The sequence below is a fragment of the Rhinoderma darwinii genome, chromosome 12 (assembly GCF_050947455.1).
Source record: "Rhinoderma darwinii isolate aRhiDar2 chromosome 12, aRhiDar2.hap1, whole genome shotgun sequence".
Lineage (NCBI taxonomy): Eukaryota > Metazoa > Chordata > Amphibia > Anura > Rhinodermatidae > Rhinoderma > Rhinoderma darwinii.
In genome coordinates, this window is record NC_134698.1 from 5628087 (window position 1) to 5650892 (window position 22806).

At 42.0% G+C, this 22806-nt stretch overlaps 1 protein-coding gene across 5 annotated transcripts in view; it reads right to left on the reverse strand.

Annotated features, from left to right (window-relative positions):
- Window positions 1–22806, reverse strand: part of MEF2D (myocyte enhancer factor 2D) — a 139609-nt gene that overhangs the window by 116344 nt on the left and 459 nt on the right. The window contains exon 1 of one of the 5 annotated variants that reach the window (XM_075843531.1): window positions 13936–14021. The exons of the other annotated variants lie outside the window; for them this stretch is intronic. The gene's annotated coding sequence lies outside the window, so the exon portion shown is untranslated. Of the gene's footprint in view, window positions 1–13935; window positions 14022–22806 lie in introns of those variants that run through there. 5 annotated transcript variants of the gene reach the window in all.

The following is a 22806-nucleotide window of genomic DNA, read 5'->3' on the forward strand; positions in this document are numbered from 1 at the left end:
TTTCCACCTTCCATTTCAGGGTGGCTCCGAGGTACCAGGGGGGTTAACCCATTCATTACCGTGCTACAAAGCCTCGTGACAATAACGTACGCCCGCTGACAATCATTAAACAGGTTAATGACTGTGTACACAGTAGGTGAGCAGCTACTCGGAAGAGGCTAGGCCCGCAGCGTTAACCATTATACCCATAGAGGGAGCGAGGGCAAGCTCAAGTCCCTACAGGTATTTTACCCTTCAACTATCGGGTAATTATTATTTTTTTGCCAACTAGGACAGACTGAGCATTTATAGGATACGCTAGAAAGGGCATTTCCACCTACTATATGACCTATGGAAAAAGGGGTCATAGAAAGGTGGTAATTGGGCACCCCATCATGTATGTGGGTGATTACGGTGGAAGCGTATTTAGTATATGGAAATGAACCCACTAGCTGACACTTTAAAGGCCCTCGTACTGGACAGTCACGCACTCTCCTTGGAAGGAAAAAAATTACTTGATCGTTCGGATTTCCTTATTGAATACAATACCAAAATCTCAGTGAAGACTGACACACACAGAGCAGTGATAGAAGGGATAAAACAGAAAGGGGGTAAGTTAATTCTTCATAAAAATGCAGATTGATGTGTCATTTATGCAAATAAAACGCCATTCGTGAGGCATTTTAAGCCCCACCCACAAAATCTCCCAGACAAGCCCCTATTAGGGCACATTTTTAGAAGCCCCTTTGGTGCCTGTTATGCAGGACAATCTCATGGAAAATGGGAAGATTGAAAGGCATCTTGAAGGGGACCTTCAGGCACAGCGGAATATCCGTAGCGTGGACGTACCCTTATGATATATAAAAAAAAACTGGGCGCGACCCCTAAAAAGTTTGCCGTAAACATGAGAAAAATCCAATGAAAGATTTGCCAAATTCGTCCGATCGTAGACCAATTACAGACCGTAGAAATTTTGGTCCATTGGGGTCGATCAAAAGGAAAAGTGGAGCAGTTGCCCGTAGCAACCGATCCGGTTTTCATTTTCCAATGAGACCTTTTTTTTTTTTTTTTTCCAGATGACACGTCATTTAATGGAATCCGCAGTTTAGAAAGTGGAAGTATCCTTTAAAAAAAAAAATTGACAATTTTTTTTCGAGCCGTTCAGGTGCAGGATGAGCCAGGGAGACTCGTAAAATTAGAAGTCAATAAAGATTATCCTGTCGTCTGTGTCTGCTTGAGATTTTTATTGCACTGGATAGAGACTTTACAGAAGCGCAAAAGCCTCATAAAACACTCGGTAATAACATTCATGTCAATCCACTAGAAGTCATCAATACCTGCAGAAGATTCATTATGGATTTTTTTTATTATTTTTTTGTGAAAGGTCAGATGAGAGAAGGAGAGAAGTGCCGGATACAGATCTCCTTGAGATTCGAGCACTTAAGATAGGACGCAGAGGCATTTAACTGACCGTCCCTGGCAGACGAGAGACATTATGTTACTGCTATTAAAGATCCAAAGCTCTTCTGCTCTGATTGAATTATTGAAAAGCGTAGAATTATTTATAAAGAACATGCGAGCAGCAACCTGTACATGTTCTAGAGTTTGGAGGAAACAATGGTGGTCGAAGAGAAGATCGGAAGACTCATCACAAGGGTTAAAAGGTTCTACGAAGCTCAATGATTGGCAGCCATATCATCAACAACTCTTATTGACCTCAGACCCACAGGAGTCTACGTCCCATGAAGTCACTGGCAAGGGTGTTCACTGTAGACTTTACGAGCAGGTTGGACCACTCGGGGACCCAGCCAGACAAGAAGAACATCCATAGGCATCGGGCAGCAAATGTCATTGGCTACATGGTTCTTGGGATTTGTCCAACCATAATGGAGGCATTAGGTTGCCTAAAGTAACCAATGCTCCTCCACTGTCGAGAAAATTTGGGTAAATTCGAGGTAGATGAGGGAGACGTCAAACACTGATGACCACACACACAACTAGATTGGATTGATCCAACTCAACTCCACCAAGCCAAAGATTTGTTAAGGGCCCGCCAAACGCCATATACCAAAAACTCCATCAAAAAATATCTAACATGGAAGAGTGAAAGGCGAGAAGGCAGACCCACCATTCCAAGGTGGACTTTGGAGAGTTGGACTTAAGGTGCCCGTAGATTCAAGTGAAAACCGAACCAAAAATTATCTTCTGATGTGTTTTCCTGGCATGTATCCATCATTGAAAGTCAAGAGGTTGGACCACCGATGGTGTGACGTCATAGAGCACCCCGTTGACCCAACTTTGATTTCCAAACTCCTCACAAAAAGGCTGCATAAGTAATAGAAATCTATGGAGGACCAAGCTTAAGGTCTCCACTAATGTCATGTTCTGACACAAGTTCAGGATTGGGAGTATTCTTGATCGTGCCAAAGTGGTTGCCACGTTTCTTCCTCCACACGGTACAAGATTGAACGTGTCACCACCAATCTGCTCTACAAGGGAGGAAGAAATGGGGCCAATTTGATTGCTCAATTAATATCCGGTCCGAAGCCATTACTTTTATTACTTTCTCTTCCTGTGGATTAAATAAGGTGTACAGACAGAATTAGATTTAGGAACTTGGGTGGCTGACTCATCCGCTTGGCATAGTACGGCCGGTAATATTGGGCCATGCAGATGAACGTTGGAGACCTTTATTGTCCCTTAATATTTTGGTCTGAAGATGCAATTCTGAGCAATGAATGAACCAGTTTGTAGAAAAATAAACCGGTGCTGCACGTTGCTGGCTGTTATCACTTGTATCTCAGGCTCTATCAAGCCCTCGTCTTGTTTTGATAGTATGACAACACAAAGCTTTCAGGATCCACCGTAATATACCAGCATGGTCAATTAAAGGCCGGCTATACATTCCTGCTACCCAGCAAATGTATTTCATAGAATATAAACGGCCCCTAGTAACAAAACTGAACTAAAAGGCAGAGGAGAAAAAAAACAAAGTATACAAGAATATAACTACTATAATGCTGCCCCTATATACAAGAATATAACTACTATAATACTGCTCCTATATACAAGAATATAACTACTATATACTGCTCCCTATATACAAGAATATAACACTGCTCCTATATACAAGAATAGAACTACTATAATACTGCCTCTATATACAAGAATATAACTACTATAATACTGCTACTATATACAAGAATATAACTACTATACTACTGCCCCCTATATACAAGAATATAACTACTATAATACTGCCCCTATATACAAGAATATAACTACTATAATACTGCCCCCTATATACAAGAATATAACTACTATAATACTGCTCCTATATACAAGAATATAACTTCTATAATACTGCCCCCCTATATTCAAGAATATAACTACTATAATACTGCTCCTATATACAAGAATATAACTACTATAATACTGCCCCCTATATACAAGAATATATCTACTATAATACTGCCCCTATATACAAGAATATATCTACTATAATACTGCCCCCTATATACAAGAATATAACTACTATAATACAGCACCATATATACAAGAATATAACTAATATAATACTGCTCCTATATACAAGAATATAACTACTATAATACTGCTCCTATATAAAAGAATATAACTACTATAATACTGCCCCTATATACAAGAATATAACTACTATAATACTGCCCCTATATACAAGAATATATCTACTATAATACTGCCCCCTATATACAAGAATATAACTACTATAATACTGCCCCTATATACAAGAATATAACTACTATAATACTGCACCATATATACAAGAATATAACTACTATAATACTGCTCCTATATACAAGAATATAACTACTATAATACTGCTTCTATATAAAAGAATATAACTACTATAATACTGCCCCCTATATACAAGAATATAACTACTATAATACTGCCCCTATATACAAGAATATAACTAATATAACTACTATAATACTGCCCCTATATACAAGAATATAACTACTATAATGCTGCCCCTATATACAAGAATATAACTACTATAATACTGTCCCTATATACAAGAATAGAACTACTATAATACTGCCTCTATATACAAGAATATAACTACTATAATACTGCTACTATATACAAGAATATAACTACTATACTACTGCTCCCTATATACAAGAATATAACTACTATAATACTGCCCCTATATACAAGAATATAACTACTATAATACTGCCCCCTATATACAAGAATATAACTACTATAATACTGCTCCTATATACAAGAATATAACTTCTATAATACTGCCCCCCTATATTCAAGAATATAACTACTATAATACTGCTCCTATATACAAGAATATAACTACTATAATACTGCTCCTATATAAAAGAATATAACTACTATAATACTGCCCCTATATACAAGAATATAACTACTATAATACTGCCCCTATATACAAGAATATATCTACTATAATACTGCCCCCTATATACAAGAATATAACTACTATAATACTGCCCCTATATACAAGAATATAACTAATATAACTACTATAATACTGCCCCTATATACAAGAATATAACTACTATAATGCTGCCCCTATATACAAGAATATAACTACTATAATACTGTCCCTATATACAAGAATAGAACTACTATAATACTGCCTCTATATACAAGAATATAACTACTAAAATACTGCTACTATATACAAGAATATAACTACTATACTACTGCCCCCTATATACAAGAATATAACTACTATAATACTGCTCCTATATACAAGAATATAACTACTATAATACTGCACCTATATACAAGAATATATCTACTATAATACTGCCCCCTATATACAAGAATATATCTACTATAATACTGCCCCTATATACAAGAATATATCTACTATAATACTGCCCCCTATATACAAGAATATAACTACTATAATACAGCACCATATATACAAGAATATAACTAATATAATACTGCTCCTATATACAAGAATATAACTACTATAATACTGCTCCTATATAAAAGAATATAACTACTATAATACTGCCCCTATATACAAGAATATAACTACTATAATACTGCACCATATATACAAGAATATAACTACTATAATACTGCTCCTATATACAAGAATATAACTACTATAATACTGCTTCTATATAAAAGAATATAACTACTATAATACTGCCCCCTATATACAAGAATATAACTACTATAATACTGCCCCTATATACAAGAATATAACTACCATAATACTGCTCCTATATACAAGAATATAACTACTATAATACTGCCCCCTATATACAAGAATATAACTATTATAATACTGCCCCCTATATACAAGAATATAACTACTATAATACTGCTCCTATATACAAGAATATAACTACTATAATACTGCTCCTATATACAAGAATAAAACTACTATAATACTGCCCCCTATATACAAGAATATAACTACTATGATACTGCTCCTATATACAAGAATAAAACTACTATAATACTGCTCCATATATACAAGAATATAACTACTATAATACTGCCCCTATATACAATAATATAACTACTATAATACTGCCTCCTATATACAAGAATATAACTACTATAATACTGCCCCTATATACAAGAATATAACTACTATAATACTGCCCCTATATACAAGAATATAATTACTATAATACTGCCCCTATATACAAGAATATAACTACTATAATACTGCCCCTATATATAAGAATATAACTACTATAATACTGCCCCCTATATATAAGAATATAACTACTATAATACTGCTCCTATATACAAGAATAGAACTACTATAATACTGCTCCTATATACAAGAATATAACTACTATAATACTGCTCCTATATACAAGAATATAACTACTACAACGCTGCCCCCTATATACAAGAATATAACTACTATAATACTGCCCCCTATATACAAGACTATAACGACTATAATACTGCTCCTATATACAAGAATATAACTACTATAATACTGCCTCCTATATACAAGAATATAACTACTATAATACTGCCCCCTATATACAAGAATATAACTACTATAATACTGCTCCTATATACAAGAATATAACTTCTATAATACTTCCCCCTATATACAAGACTAGAACACTGCCCCTCATATACAAGAATATAACTACTATAATACTGCCCCCTATATACAAGAATAGAACTACTATAATACTGCTCCTATATACAAGAATATAACTACTATAATACTGCTCCTATATACAAGAATATAACTACTACAACGCTGCCCCCTATATACAAGAATATAACTACTATAATACTGCCCCCTATATACAAGACTATAACGACTATAATACTGCTCCTATATACAAGAATATAACTACTATAATACTGCCTCCTATATACAAGAATATAACTACTATAATACTGCCCCCTATATACAAGAATATAACTACTATAATACTGCTCCTATATACAAGAATATAACTTCTATAATACTTCCCCCTATATACAAGACTAGAACACTGCCCCTCATATACAAGAATATAACTACTATAATACTGCTCCTATATACAAGAATATAACTACTATAATACTGCCCCTATATACAAGAATATAACTACTATAATACTGCCCCCTATATACAAGAATATAACTACTATAATGCTGCTCCTATATACAAGAATATAACTACTATAATACTGCTCCTATATACAAGAATATAACTACTATAATACTGCTCCTATATACAAGAATATAACTACTATAATACTGCTCCCTATATACAAGAATATAACTACTATAATACTGTCCCCTATATACAAGAATATAACTACTATAATACTGCCCCCTATATACAAGAATATAACTACTATAATACTGCCCCTATATACAAGAATATAACTACTATAATACTGCCCCTATATACAAGAATAGAACTACTATAATACTGCCCCTATATACAAGAATATAAGTACTAAAAATACTGCCCCCTACGTACAAGAATATAACTATTACAATGCTGCCCCCTATGGCTGAGAATAGAACTACTATAATACTGTCCCCTATATACAGGAATATAACTACTATAATACTGCTCCTATATACAAGAATATAACTACTATAATACTGCTCCTATATACAAGAATATAACTACTATAATACTGCTCCTATATACAAGAATATAACTACTATAATACTGCCTCCTATATACAAGAATATAACTACTATAATACTGCCCCTATATACAAGAATATAACTACTATAATACTGCCCCCTATATACAAGAATATAACTACTATAATACTGCCCCTATATACAAGAATATAACTACTATAACACTGCCCCCTATATACAAGAATATAACTACTATAATACTGCCCCCTATATACAATAATATAACTACTATAATACTGCTCCCTATATACAAGAATATAACTACTATAATACTGCCCCCTAAATACAAGAATATAACTACTATAATACTGCCCCCTATATACAAGAATATAACTACTATAATACTGCTCCTATATACAAGAATATAACTACTATAATACTGCCCCCTACGTACAAGAATATAACTACTATAATACTGCCCCCTATATACAAGAATATAACTACTATAATACTGCCCCCTATATACAAGAATATAACTATTATAATACTGCCCCTATATACAAGAATATAACTACTATAATACTGCCCCCTATATACAAGAATATAACTATTATAATACTGCCTCCTACGTACAAGAATATAACTATTACAATGCTGCCCCCTATGGCTGAGAATAGAACTACTATAATGCTTATATGTAGTAATGGAAGGGACACTAGAACAATACAATAGTGATGGCAGCTGCAGCCCCCCATCAGAATGACGCTACCAGCTGAGGTGTGCCGGGCCGGGTCTGTCATCGAGTCTCAGGACAAACAATAGCCATTTGGTGCCCCCATTGATGTGGCTTGGTGGTCCGGCACCTGTTTTGTGTAGACAGGTGTTTTGTAGCAGCAGGAAGTATAATCATGTGTCAGCTCCGTGGCGGGGAGTGGAGCAGGCTGCACCCTAACTTACACTACACCCGACGATCAGGGTGGATAAAACCTGCACGGTGAGACAGCATCGCCCTGTCATTAGAGTCGTGCATGTACATTACCTGCTGTGCAGCCTCTCATTATCCATGATCTGATTCCACCAGGATCAGGAGCGCAGCGATGTCTGAAATCCGACATAATTACGCAAAAACTTTTCCACAGAAAAAAGGTGGAAACCAATACAAAACCCAGCTTTACTAGAATCCTGACCGGCACACCCACAGTAACATGAGAGCCCGGGGCAGATTTACTATTCAGGGGTCTAAGAAAGCTGGGTGACAACCCCAGAGGGAGTAGTAATGGAGGCCACTGGTGATCACCCAGGTATGCCAGAAAAATCCTTCCGATTGCCGTTCAAGTATGACAGCGCAATTGTCTCATAATGAAAAAAAGAAATCGAGGCGTTTGTTTCAGACATAGAAAAGCGGTGTCTTTCACAGACCGTATAAAACGCCAAGTCACATGACCGCCCCGATTTCCTGGCCTAAATATACAGTAGCCATAACAATATGGGGGGGGGGGGCAATGATTCAAGGGGTTAAACTAAAACGACCTGAAAATAACCATTTCCCCGTACGGTTTGTGAGAGAGAAAACCGTGACAGATCGCGTAGGTGGGACTCCACGCTGCCTTCGGCTCGATTTGTTTTAGCCCCTTAAACAGACGCGCGCTTGGCGTGGCCGCTCTTAATGAGGAGCTTGTTATCTCATTATAAATGGGCCACGTAGATGCCCGCCGCCTTCGGCATGGACCCGGATCAGAGGCGCGCGCGCTTGTTAGTCAGACAATGATGAAACGCGAGGGGACAGGCAAGGTCACCGCTCGCTGAAACAATACGACCTGCCGGGAATAAATTGCTCTGGCTGTTACGGGGGGACTTTTAATGTCGTTTGTTTTCCCTGGAAGACGGGAGGAAGGTACGGGCTGTAGCCCGGGGCGACATCTTAGGTACAGAAAGACGCCCGGTAAGGTCAATGGCGCCCGTTCGAGGCACTTTGAAAGTGTGGTCAGGTCATTTCGAGAGGACATAACACGGTGTATCTAGAACAACTGGAGTCTCTTCATCAGGCATGGCCGGTTCGTTGCGATATAGTCCCGTCTTCAGGAACATTAATAGGCCTCATTTATCAAAACTGCCTGACAGAAAACCTGTCCCTGCTGCCCATAGCAACCAATCACAGCTCAGCTTTCATCTTACCAGAGCAGTTTAAGAAATGAAAGCGGAGCGGTGATTGGTTGCTATGGGCAACAAGGCCAGTTCTCTTGTTAGACAGTTTTGATAAATGAGGCCCAATATGTAATCGGTCGTTCACTGCGGGCAAACTGTGCCCGACAGTACTTTGTGGTGACCCGGTTCCAGCGCACTCCTGGATCTGCCATTGCCTATATATGCGTTCCTCAGGGTTGTGCCTGAATTAGAGTTAGGCCCCTTGCACACGACCGTATTTTTTAACCGTAACTACGGACCCATTCATTTCTAAGGGCTACTGACACCTTTCCGTATTTTTACGGATGGGTGTCCATGCCGTATAAATGATAGAACATGTCCTTTTTTAGTCTGTAATTACGGCACGGACTCCGCATAGAAGTCTATGGGTGCTTCCGTAATTACGGATGTGCATCCGTAGCCATCTGTAATTACGGAAGCGTTGCTATGCGACGCCAGGGGATTACCGAAGATACCTCCATGTTTTTGTTTTTTTGTGGATCCGTAAATATGGATGCACTACAGAACGCATTTACGGACACCGTTCTGTATATATGCGGTTGATTTACAGAGGACAATAAATGACTACAGATCCGTATTTACGGACAGTATTTATGGTGGATGAATAATACGGTCGTTTGCATGGGGCCTAAGGCTACGTTTACATCGGTTTAGTTATTTACGTTTCCGTCATAACAGAAGGACGAAAATAACGGAAGTGCTGGATACGTCACGACTTACACCAACGCACCTGACGGAACCAACTGACAATGATGGGTTCCGTTGGGTTTCCGCCATGGTGCCCGTCATTTCACCGATAGCCCTGCCTGCCGCGCTATTTCGTACGTGATTGGAGTCTCTGTTAGAAGATTCCGTCACAAATCGGACCGGATATATTGGATACAATAGCGCTATTATTTCCGGTAAAACTACGGATACCATGAAGGAAACGTGATGGTACCCATTAAAGTCAATGGGTTCTGTCAGGCGCCGATGGTATCATGTAACGGAACCGGCGCTTCCAGTATTTTCGTTGTCCTGCTCCTCTGATGAAACAGAACAACGTAAACACAGACGCAGTGTCTCCTTTAAATGGATCCCATATTAGTCTGTGGGTGATGGGCATCCGTCACAACCTCCGTTTAGCGTATACGTAGTGTGAACCTGGACTTAACAGCTCTTCATCGATCAACGATGAATGGAAATGGCGGGAATGGAGTTCTGAAACGCGTGGTGCATTGCCATTAGGTGCAGCGGCACCACCAGGACAAGGACGGCTTATGAGGAGCTTCACGAATTTGGTTTCCATGGCCAAGTAGCCATGCACAATCCTATGGTCACCGTGTCAATCGTCAACCGGAGTCGCGTAAATGCGCAAACGCGTTTTGGAGCCAATCAAGGAATCGCCATTAATCAGAAGAAACTCTCATTTTTGAATAGGAAATAGTGACAGAAAATTGTCGAAAAACCGGCCCTGGAAATGCTGCAAGATTTCACCCTACGGGCAGGGCTTTCCCCTGACGTTGCCACCCCGACGTTGCTGCCTCACTTTTGACATTCGCCCTGAAACGAATAACTAATAGGAATGTATAGTACGAGCTATCAATAGGGGGGGGGGGGGTAATGAAGCCCTGTGACAACTTTCCGTAACGGGTTACCCTTCGACTCCATCGCTTTCACAGTGATCGGCTTTTATACCAGTTTACTAGATCACTTGTGGACAGAGCTGCTTTCAAATTTCTGCTGGTTGCCATTGGAAACAGACTACAAGACCCCAGTGATCAGCGGTTACCATCAGGGATGAAGCGGCCGCTAAGCGTTCATTCCACGAAGCATTACAATGGAGGTCTACGTAAGATCCTCCAGACGATCTCATTTTTTCTCTTTCCTATAAAAGGTGCCCTCACGTCCGTTACCGGTCAGCATTGGCGGCCATGTTTAGCCACACGGGGGGGAGGGCGACATGTAAGATTATCTACAACACATTTATATCTAATGGCGTCTTACCAGAAAACTTTGCCTCCTCATCGCGTCAAGAACACATGCAGATTCCCACCCAACCGCTGAATTAATTTGACGCCCCCGTGCCGATGAATCACTACCCTGCTCAAAATAACAGAAAAAGAGCTTATTTATAGATAACGAGCTCCATGACACGACGGTGCTGGCCATCTTAGGGCTCGTTCATCTGAGGAGAGACCTCAACGGGGTCACCCAGCTTTCCCAGACTCCTGAATGACCATATGGGCTCCGCTGTTATGTAGCCCATCCCTATGGAAGCAGGAAAAGAATCCGTATAATGGTCACCCAACTTTCTCAGAAACAGATGAAATTAAAACACGTCTGACTGAGAATTTCTTAGGCCTGTGTAACCCATGGACTACAAGGCCCAAATGCCCCAGCAATAGGGTGGGTAGGCTGGAGAACTACAAGTGCGGGCATGTCTACCCAGTCTCAGAGCGGCGCAGAGCTCCTCCATGTCCGGTGGTGAGGCGATTATCCATTTTCTACCGTCACAGAATCTTTAAGGTCAAAGAAGACGAACGGCTCCGATGAATAATTTAGAAGCGGTTGAGGGGGGGGGGGGGATTCTTTACAGATGTTTATTACAAAAAATGAGAAATCCGCGGCGGTGGCCCCGATGCTGTAATGAGGTTTGTGCAGTGGCGGATGCCAGGTACAGACCTGGCACCCAGCAGGGAGACGGCCCGCTGATGTCACGTAAGAGAGGGGACAAGATGTTACCGGGCGGCTGACGGACTCTTGCCAGCAGCTGTTCTCGACACGGGGAGCTGGCAGGTAAGGACGCCAAAAATCAGCCCGCCGAGGGCACCGAACACTTGAAAAGAAATGCCGACCCCAGAGCCAAATTCACACTGCGTGAACGATGCCGTAGACGTCAGAACCAATGACCTACCTTTTGCCCAGATAAAGAATGGGCACCCTAGAAAAAAAAGTGACAGCCACATTGGGCACTGTTTTATGGTGCCCAGAGTGGAAGTCACTTTACTACAGTGACTGAGTTCTCCTTGCCCAAGATGATTACTGCCCAGCCTAAAAGGAAATCTGATTTGCGGTCACTTCTCCAACCAATATGGCCTCCATTGTAATTCCCACAGGAATGGACACCCAGCTTTCCCCCGCTCCTGAATGGCAAATTTGTGAAGAGAAACATGCACCACCCTCATACAGCTACGCAACCATCTGGGAAAACCGGTCGATAACCAATAACCTACTATAGCAGCTCCGACATTAGTTATCACCCAGCTTTCCCACACTCCTGAAGGTCAAATTTCTTTCGTGATTTACAACTTGGCATCGGTGTCAAAAAGTCTCCTTATTGGCAGATCTGCCTACTAACGAAGTGACACATGCCCCATTACCATATTGTGTCATAAATAGGCAGATTTTACATTTGCGAACCTGGAAAAGCTGAGTGACAACCAATCACAGCACCTACAGGGGTCACCCAGCTTTCCCAGACAACTAATTTTCAACGATGCAACGACGCATAACTAGTTGTTTTACGTGCCAGATATGCCGTGTAGGTTTCTGGAAAAATGTATTTTTATTTATGTCTGGTGAGGTACGCGACTAGAGCTTGGAATATGTTGAGGAGTCCCTTTGCAAACCTCAGCTAGTCCCCGGCTCGGGCAGTCATGGCAGAGACTGGCAGATAACCTGCTCAATGTTAGCCGATAGCTGCCAGGCCGTGTCACGGAAATATGCGATGGGGCCAGACCGGCGCCGCATGAAGGCCACTGCAAGAGTGTCCTAAGAAGCCAACCATCGCTTCAGAGATTCCCGCCAGTTTGTGCACATGGCAACCATTCAGTTCATTATCCGCAGTAAATAGATGCCCACTTCTGTCACGTTTTTATTTATCTGTTTCCAGGAAAGCTGGGTGACAGCTGATAAAGCCTCTGTTACAGCTCACACGAGGGGGGGGGGGAAAGAGTATGACTCCGCAACTAGGCAGATTTTCTGTTCAGGTGTCTGGTAAAGCTGAGTGGCAACCCTCATGTGACCCTAACCCCATGAGGGAGGAAATAGCTGAAGAGAACGCATCACAGGCCTAGATTTACTGGTAAAGTGAGATTTATTTATTTTTTACCTCAAATTTTTGAAGTAGAAAAATTCTGTGGGCGGCCATTTTTTTGGTGTGTGGCCAATCCAATAACGAAGGCCGTCACGAAAGAGGAGATTTTAGGACGTCCTTATTGGCTACTGGATTATCAGGCTGCCTGCTCGCAGAATTTTGATCCAGCTCCAATATGGCTGCCGTCACCTCTGTCAGCGTGAAGACAGGGACACGGGTGACTTATGGGAAAATAAACAGCCGGTCCCCGCCGAGAAGCACAGGTGTGGAGCCCAGAACTTCTCTCACACACCTTACGATTTCTGGAAACTAAAGTCACATCCGACCTCCCCGCGACCTGACGGAAATATTCCCCAGAGTGGCCTTACTTCAAGATTTCTATTTCTGCATATTGTAAAATAAACTAACACGCTAGGGGCTTCCCTCCAAAATACTAGATTGCGGCCCAGGAAATTCTGTGACACAAAATGCAATTTGTGTGACAATTTTTTGTTTCATGACACCAAACACTATTTTGTGACAGAAAAAAATAACATTTTAACAGCCATCGCGTCATAGAGAATTACCTGAAGTCTATGGGAAGGAGCCGAGCAAGATGCCTTGAAGGTGGCAAGTCATGCCAAGTGCGAACTAGAAGGCAAAAGGGTTGAACAAGATATAGAAAAACATGGCCGCTTCTTGTAAAAACAGCGCCAGTGTGGGTTTTATTGCAATTCAACCCCTTTCACTTCAAAAGACTTGTGCTGCAATACCAGACGCGACCCATGGACAAGCGTGGCGCTGTTTCCGGAAGAAAGAAGTCATTTTTTTCTAATCCTGTCCAACCCCATTAACACGGTCGTGTGAATGGGGCCTTACCCATTTGACCAACGAATCCAAAACTTGAATATTTACAAGTAATAGGGTTACCCAGAATCCTTTGCACACTGTTTTTAGTGTGTGTGCGCGCAGCAAATGAATCACCACAAGCATGGCCGAAAGTGACTAAGACATCGAAATAATTAATAAACAGTCATCTTACAAAAGAAGCAGGGTGTGTTTGAGAGTCTACGGGGCTACACCCGCGAGCCGAGCGATAAACAAACAGATTACACCGCGGCCCTCACCGATCCTTTCACGCCTGAAATTTTCCCTTCACTGGAGACTAAAACAAAAATTAAACCAATTCCTTTAATCCGGCATCTGATATTCCAGAAACTCTGACGGTCAGGCAATTTTTTTTTAGGGCCCCCTCCCCAGAAACTCCTCAACCCATACAAGTAGGTTCTATGCACCTTTCAATGACTGTCTGATAATCCAGAATATTTGATTGTCCGGCAACTCAGGTCCCGCTACCGGCTGATTGGTGGAATTTTTACAGCTACTGCTTAGGGCCTGATTTTTAAGAGGGAGCGGCCATATTGTCTTGTTCGCTGACACATAATCGATCGCCCATCTCTTGTTAGGCAAACGTTGAAAGCCACCAGACTGTATCCCAGGTATTGACCGACCCCGACGACTAAAGCATCCATCCCGTTAATTAAGACGCCAAGGTCAGAAAGTGCCCGTAACAGCCGTCCGTGGTGACTTGTCGAGCGCTCCTCGACAGACGTCAATAAAGCGCCGCTCAAGAAAAATGGCCGACGCATGAAAACTAATTTCATAAAGCTGCAGACGTCCGTGCGCTGGTCAGCAGCGGCCAGTCAGATTGTCGATGTCTCCTTTTAACGTGCACTGCTGCATACAAAACAGGTACCGTCCATTTGTAAATGAATTTTAATATACGTAAAAATTCAATATTGTATAACTTTTCATTGTACAAAAGTATAAACCTTATGTGCTGAAACCGTAATACCCCTTTAAGGCCTAGGGTGGCAGCCATTTTGATTTTTGTCCTGTTGCTCACAGGGCCTCATGTATAAAAACTTAAGACAAAAGGAAGTGGTGTTACCCATAGCAACCAATTGGATCACTGCTTTCGTTTTGCGAGAGCAAGTTATGACAAAATCAGCAATCTGATTGGTTGCCGTGGGTTACCACTGCACTTTGTCTGAACTGGTTTTTATATGAGGAAGTATTGCCCCTAACCACCAATCAGATCACTTTTTTTATGTCCTAACCTGTGTTTGAAAAATGTAAGATGGATTCTGATTGGCTGTAGTGAGCAACTGCTACCCTTTAGGTTTTAACGGTCAAATAGGTAATGTTTACCCAGCTTTTCCAGTCTCCTGAACGGCAAATGTGACTAGTTATAAAGTAATACATTCCCCGCTCCCATAAAAATGTGTATTTGCCATTAGGAAATCTGGGAAAGTAGGGTGACAACCAATATGGTGAGCACTATAGCTCCTACAAGGGTTTTCACTCAGCTTTCCCAGATTCCTGAACTGCAAATCTGTAGTTCTGAAGTAATGCATCCCCTGCTTCCATTCGATGGCAGATTTGCCATTCAGGAGTCTGTTAAAGCTGAGTAACAATCAATAGTCACCATTGCACCCGCCATAAGGGTCCTAACACATCTTTTCCAGACTCCTGAAGGGCAAACCTGTCTAATTCAGCAGTAATAAAAAGGAGAGGGCGGTATCACTGCGTAGCTAGGTGAACCTTGGTAACATAGCTCCAATAGGGGTTTCACCCATCTTTCCGAGGCTCCTGCACGGCAAACCGTCCTGGTTCAGCAGTTGAACAGGATCGGAGAACGTATTACTGCATTGCTAGGCTGATTTATCATTCTGGAGTCTGGAAAAGCTTGGTGACAAACCCTGATTATTACCCAGCTTTCCCAGAAACAGATATAACTCATATTGACTTGAGGACTCCTCAAGGACTGCGATTTACTGGAGATATTTTGACTTTACAGCCTCCCACAGAGACACAATTAATTCTTATTAGTAGCGGGTGCCGTGACCCAGATAGAAAAGATCTAGTGGAAAGCGAGAAAGTCGGAGGGAGGTGATTATTTCGGGAATAATTAATATAATGAAGCCCATGTATTGTATGGTGCCCGCTCCTTTGCCCGCCGGATTAGCTATGCCTGTAGCTAGCCTGAAGGCCAGGGCTTAATAAAACACTGCAGTCACCGCTTCCCGCCTCAGTGGGACAATTTCCACTTCCACGGCCAAAAATAGATCCCTCCATTCTGCTGCTCACTTCAGGGAGGTGAGACGCCATCGCCAGCCCCTCGTCACCATCGTTTTTGGATTATTTAGTCGGGCAGTAAAGTGAGGCCTGAACTAATCCTCGGTGGACGAGGCCCGATTGTCTCAGGATATGCCCGCGCTCTTAAGTTGAGCCTTTTTATAAATACACTGCACTACATGTACTAATACGGAGTATTATACTCCGGAGCTGAATTCACAATTCTGCAGGCTTCAGAGCGGAAATCTCTAAGCAGTACCTGCTTATTCAGTGTCTGCACAGCGCTTATATTAAGCGCTGTTCACATCTGCGTCGAAGGCTCGGTTAGAGGTCTCAGTCGCCGATGCCGTCTTCTTTTTAGTACAACAAAATGACGGAAACCGCCAACAGAAACCATTAAAGTCAGTGGGTTCCGTCAGGGAAACGTTGGTTTCCTTCGCACGTGATCAGCTCCTTTGACAACGGAAAACAGAACGCTGATGTGAACATAGCCTCAAGATTTGCATTCTGGGAGCTGCCCTCTTTACATCGGGCACTGTGCAGTCACATGACCACTCCATTATAACAACTCCGCTAAGCTGTTACGGGGTGTTCACACGGCTTATTTTCGGAAGCAGAACGCCTACAAACATCTGCCCATTGATTTCAATGGGAAAAACTGCGTTCTGTTCCGACGGGCTGTTTTTTTATGTAAAAAAAACCGCCTGCGAAAAAGAAGTGCATGTCACTTCTTGGGCCGTTTTTCATTGACTGTATCGAAAAACAGCTCCAAAAATGTCCGTAAAAAAACGCTGCTAAAAAAAACAAAAAAAAAAAAAAAAAAAAACGGCTGAAAATCAGGAGCGGTTTTCCCTCTAAAACAGCTCCGTATTTTCAGACGTTTTTTATGCAGCGTGTGAACATACCCTTACAGGTATGTTCGTTGAGCTTGCTGACTGTTTCCCGTAACCAGAAGAATTGCGAATGCAGCTACGGAATATATTACAGGCTTTAATTTAGGAACTTTTTCAAATAAATCTTATGCCCATTTACTAGTCCAAAAAATTTTCAGAATCAGACCTATTGATGTCGAATTAAAGGAATTGATTTTTTTTTTTTTCGACCCATCTTCTCACGTTACTCTAACAGGAGCCGTTTCCCATCGTAGTAAGTGCGCTGACGGTGGAGACATTGCCACCCATTAGAAATATCTCCAAGCAACCACATCCAGAGAATACGACCTTCGGGAAACTGTATCTTGGTAACTGAGGAGGGGTCCCAGGAGAGATTTTCCCCACCACCCCTGGTGTTCTGCTAGTGTAGGGGGAAGGGATACGTGTTCAAAAAGACCCAGTGGTAGAGATCACCTTGAAGGATAAAGCATATGGATCGACGCAGGCGATCTATTGTAATATGTTGAGGGGTAACGGCTTTTTATTTGGCAGTTCCCCTTTGTGAATGGGACGGTCAAGCTAAAACTGCTACAAAACAGCGCCCCCAGTGGCCAAGACTAGACATTACAACAAAGTTGATATAAAAATATCTATATGTACTCTGTGTCTCAGTCAATCTGCAGGGGGATCTGACATAATTAGGGTTGTCAAGACCCTTCAACCGTATCCTAAGTGACTACCCGGATTGGGCGGATATGGCAGAAGAGGGAGTGATGGTTCTTCTTCCATGATATTAAACTCCTGAATTTGAGAATTTTAACATTGTATAGATGGAACGATGGCCCGGTCTATCGACGACGTAAAAAATTGCAGTTACATTAGAAACAAAAAACACGCGCCATATTTATCAACATACTTCGTTATTCTTTCCCCATAAACCGCTGCAACTTTTTTTCCTGTTTGAAAAGGGGCGGGGCTATGATGTCACAATATTGCGATCTATTCTCCGCAGAAATGACGTCATACAAATACGTCCAACAATACCTCAACCGCCGCCATTTTTGGCTCCTTTGCAATGAGGCCTACAAAGTTATATCATGATATAAAAAATATACACCGCCCCCAACGCAACCGATATCACGAAATCTCAGGATATTACCTTATAATTATCTCGCAATTGTGCCCAGGAATCCCCAACCTATAAGATGTAATTATATGAGTCAACACATCACTTTTTTTTTTTTTCTCCCAAGTCTTCGTCAACGTGTTCCGATTAGAAAATAGAATTAAACACCTAATTGCCACTCGGCTTCACCCGCCGCAGTCACATTCACCATGTTAACAGTAATGACGGGGTATCGCAGACCTAATTGCAAATTTGTATTTTTTCTCTCTCTCTCTATTAATTATGCGCACAGTGAATCCTTTTCATCAACAATGCCGGGTTGCGTTTTTCCCAGGGGCGATCTCTCTGCACCCATGGGTGTTCGACTCGACTGCGAACCTCAGAGTTAACCCTTGCAGTCAACACAGAATGTCGCATCCAACTGGGAGGATAGAGTGGGTGGCACGGTGGCTTAGCGGTTAACAAAGGAGGTCATGATTTCGAATCAACCCATGTTCTCCATGAGTTCATATAGGCTTCTTCCCACTTGGCAAGGGTTGGACTGACGTTCAGGCCATCAGGCAATGCCCAAGGCCCTATTGCCCCATTCTGCCAGGCACAGAAGATTATATGGCTGAGGAGAAAGGGAATTTCTTCATTTTGACACTAATCTGAATTGTGGTGACGTCATTGGACCTGTTTGGTGATGTCATAGACCCATCAGGATAAAAGGAATTATTTAATTCTGACAGTGATCTGACTTGGAGTGACATCATTAGACCTGTGTGGTGATGTCACAGAAGATCAACCAGGAGCTCAGAGACCCATTTAATTGGCACCCTATAAAATTACCACTGGATTTAAAGGTGTCATCTCTTATCATTGGTCAGATCTGCCAGCAATAAGCGGATAGCAGTGGTCCCCGATGCTGGGACCCTAAACGACCAGCTGATTTTGCCAGGAGGATGTCTACAGTCCTCCATCGCCAGAGGGGGGTGTCAAACCAAGGGAGGCCCACCTCTATCACTTTAAAATGCCCACGTAGGGTATAAGAAAATGGGTCGACTTTATCTTCTGCCAATGGATACACAGAGTTCATCAAGATGAGTCGATAATTGACGCGTCTATGGTAACAAAGCGATTGCAGAATGTTTATGAGACGGAGGAAATTAGATTGCGAGCCCTGGGGACAGGACCAATGCGAGTGTATTACGAGTAAAGCGGAATATATCACATCCTAGAAACGAAGTCTGCTCACCATGGAAGGAAGCCTGGCCATGGAAGGGTTAACGGGCACGAACGACAATCTAAACCGCTCATCAAGCTGGTACTCTATGATGTGTGTATATCGACCCGCAGAGCGGAATATTGACCCTTCTCTCGTTTCCCAAGGTCCTTTAATTTGGTGGTGGTGGGGGGGGGGGGGTGGAATCCTTGTCAACCAGCCCTGTCCTTGGTTGTTTATGACTCCGCTCCATTAGGATGCTAGAGACGCAAGGGATGCTGGGACATGGAGGAATGCTGGGAACTGGAGAAAAGGAAGTTTCCCAGTGCTGACACGTGATTGATTTAAAGGCAATATCTACGGAGGAATTACAGAGAAACCAAAAATCACTTAGCTGTAAATAAGGGCAAAAAAAAAAAAAAGTGCGCCCGTGGCCGGAGAAGGAAGCACTTATGCGGGATAAAATGTATTGTAGGAACCATTAGCGCATCGCCGGCTCTTACAAACGACGGACATAATAATGCAGAGCCGCAGGATTTAAAGCCATAGCCGATATTCCAATGGAGGAGTCAAATAAAATATTTCGGCAGCGCAAATTGGCGGTCAACACTTCTATCTCCGTCTAAAGGGGTCCTCCGACCGTCAGATTCTGTTGCAGACATTTGCCCATTTCATCCATGTCCTTAGATTATCAGGGCAAGAATAATTTAAAGGGGAAATCCAGCTCAAATTTCTGACATGTCGTAGACATCCGTGAGCTGGGCCACCACATATTTCAAGAATGAAGGCTCTTACGCTGCTCTGAGAGATTGGGCGATCTAGGGTTTTGGAAATCCAGAGGTGGGTCTGAGCTCATAGACTATCAATAAGATCCTCCTACTTGTCATATTATTTTCAGACAGATTTCCCCTTTAAGTCACATTGCCCTATAAAAAGGAAACTACTACTGGGACAGGCCCCTATATATTTATGACACGAGTAATAAGGGCTCCTCTAAATAGTAGTGCCCATAAAGCGCTGGAAAATAGCTGGTCACATATGCCCCTCCCCTCTTTGAACCCCCTCAGCCATTCAGCACAGCTTAGAGGAGTCACGTGACTCTGCTCTCATACTACTTAGAACAAGGAAGAGCCCAGTAGTCAAGGAAGACAGACTCCCTTCTTCTCCCCTCTTTCTTTGATTGCTATTTTGAGGGACCATTTAATTGGTGCCCATCTGCTCAGTTATGAGAGGGCATGACACAGGTCCCCTAATCTACAGAGAGTTTCTCCTGGTAGGAGTTTCCCTTTAACGGTCTGCTTTCGAGAGTGGTGCGCTACATCGACGACATCTTTTCAGAAGATAAGACAAGATTATCGCATGCCAGCCGCTTGTTCATGTAACAAGTTCAAGTTGAAATGTGGAGGTTAAATCTCCTCGAGAAGGGTGAGCAAACAGGATTTATGACCCTCAATGAGAAGAAACCACCATCAATCACCCCTGGAGTTGTATATGTGACAAATCAGCCTGTGACCTTTCCCACATAAACTGAGATAGCAAGCGTGGGGCTGAAAGCAGAAGTATACGGCTTTACGTAAAGGCCATCACCTGAAGTCATATCCAAGGGACAATACCTCTAAATAGTCTTCACACTCCCATGTACGTGACCCAACATGTAGTAGCAGACGTGATGAACCCAATGGGGGGAGATTTATCAAAACTGGTGTAAAGTAAAAGTTATCCACAGCAACCAACCAATCAGATGTTTGTTTGTTTGTTTTTTTTTTTGTTTTTTTTTTAAAGGGCTGCTAAAAAACGAGACCTGGAAGCGGATTGGTTGCTATGGACAAATGTTCCACTTTTCCTTTTGCATCAGTTTTGATAAATCTCCCCCAATGTCTATGAAGGAAGCCCAAGGCGAGAGGTGATAGTCACAATAACAAAGCAACAGCTTGATCACAATAGAAAGATAGATCTGAGAGAGAGCGAGCGCTGAGAGAGAGCGCTAAGAGAGAGCGAGCGCCATTGATAGAGAGAGACATAAAGAGAAAGAGAGCGAGCAAGCTAAGAGAGAGAGGAAAGATAAAGTGAAAGAGAGAGAGAGCTATGAGAGAGAGATCTGAGAAAGAGCAAGACAGATAAAGAAAGAGAGAGCTAAGAGAAAAAGAGAGCGGAAAGCGAGCTAAGAGCGCGCAAGCTGAGAGAGAGCGAGACAGATAGATAGATAGATAGATATGAGACAGATAGATAGATAGATAGATAGATAGATAGATAGATAGATAGATATGAGATAGATATGAGATAGATAGATAGATATGAGATAGATAGATATGAGATAGATAGCTGTTGCCGGGTGTGACTGAAAGTGAAGATAGTTTGTCATGAGGTCTATTCAGTACCATTAGTTATTATCAGATTACATACGGCGTTATTCAGTAATACAGTAAATAGAAATGTGAATAAAACTTTAAAGTGCAGTTTAAAATGACACAGGAATCAAAGACAAAATAAAATGTACGTCCCGGATTAGCGTAGACGGCGGACGATCCGCAACAAAAATGGGTTCCAGGGATCGTGTCACTTATCAGACGCATAAAGTGGCAAGTAATACCCAAAAGTGACACGGGCCGGACCCTACAGGGTAAAGTTCTCCATTGTCAACAGAGTTAAAGTAAATACCGTACAATAATAGCCAATCAGACTGAACCCGGAGCTGACACTCTACCCCCACGACGCCTTCAACCCCAAAATACTGACCCCCCAAATATACCCACACCTCCGCACTGGGAGAAGGGAGCGGGGGAGGATTCTGGATATTCTGTATTATGACGTGATGCCAGAACATACCAGTCACAGCACATGGCACGAATGCCAAGCGTCAATATGACCCCCTAAATTAAAGCCGTGCATTGACCCCGCAAAGAAAGTAAGTACACCCTGAACCAATCATCAAGGGCCCCTGTTGTGAAACTATCACACACCCCCCCTTTTCCAAAAAATAAATCGTAGCGCCCAGATGTGAAGACCGCCCGGTTCAACGTAAACACAGCGCGGTCTTAGCCGTCCGATCCCAGACCCCCATTATTAACGCTTCACTAACCAGGGCGCATTTAAAGGAGCCCCTAATGGTTTTTTTTAA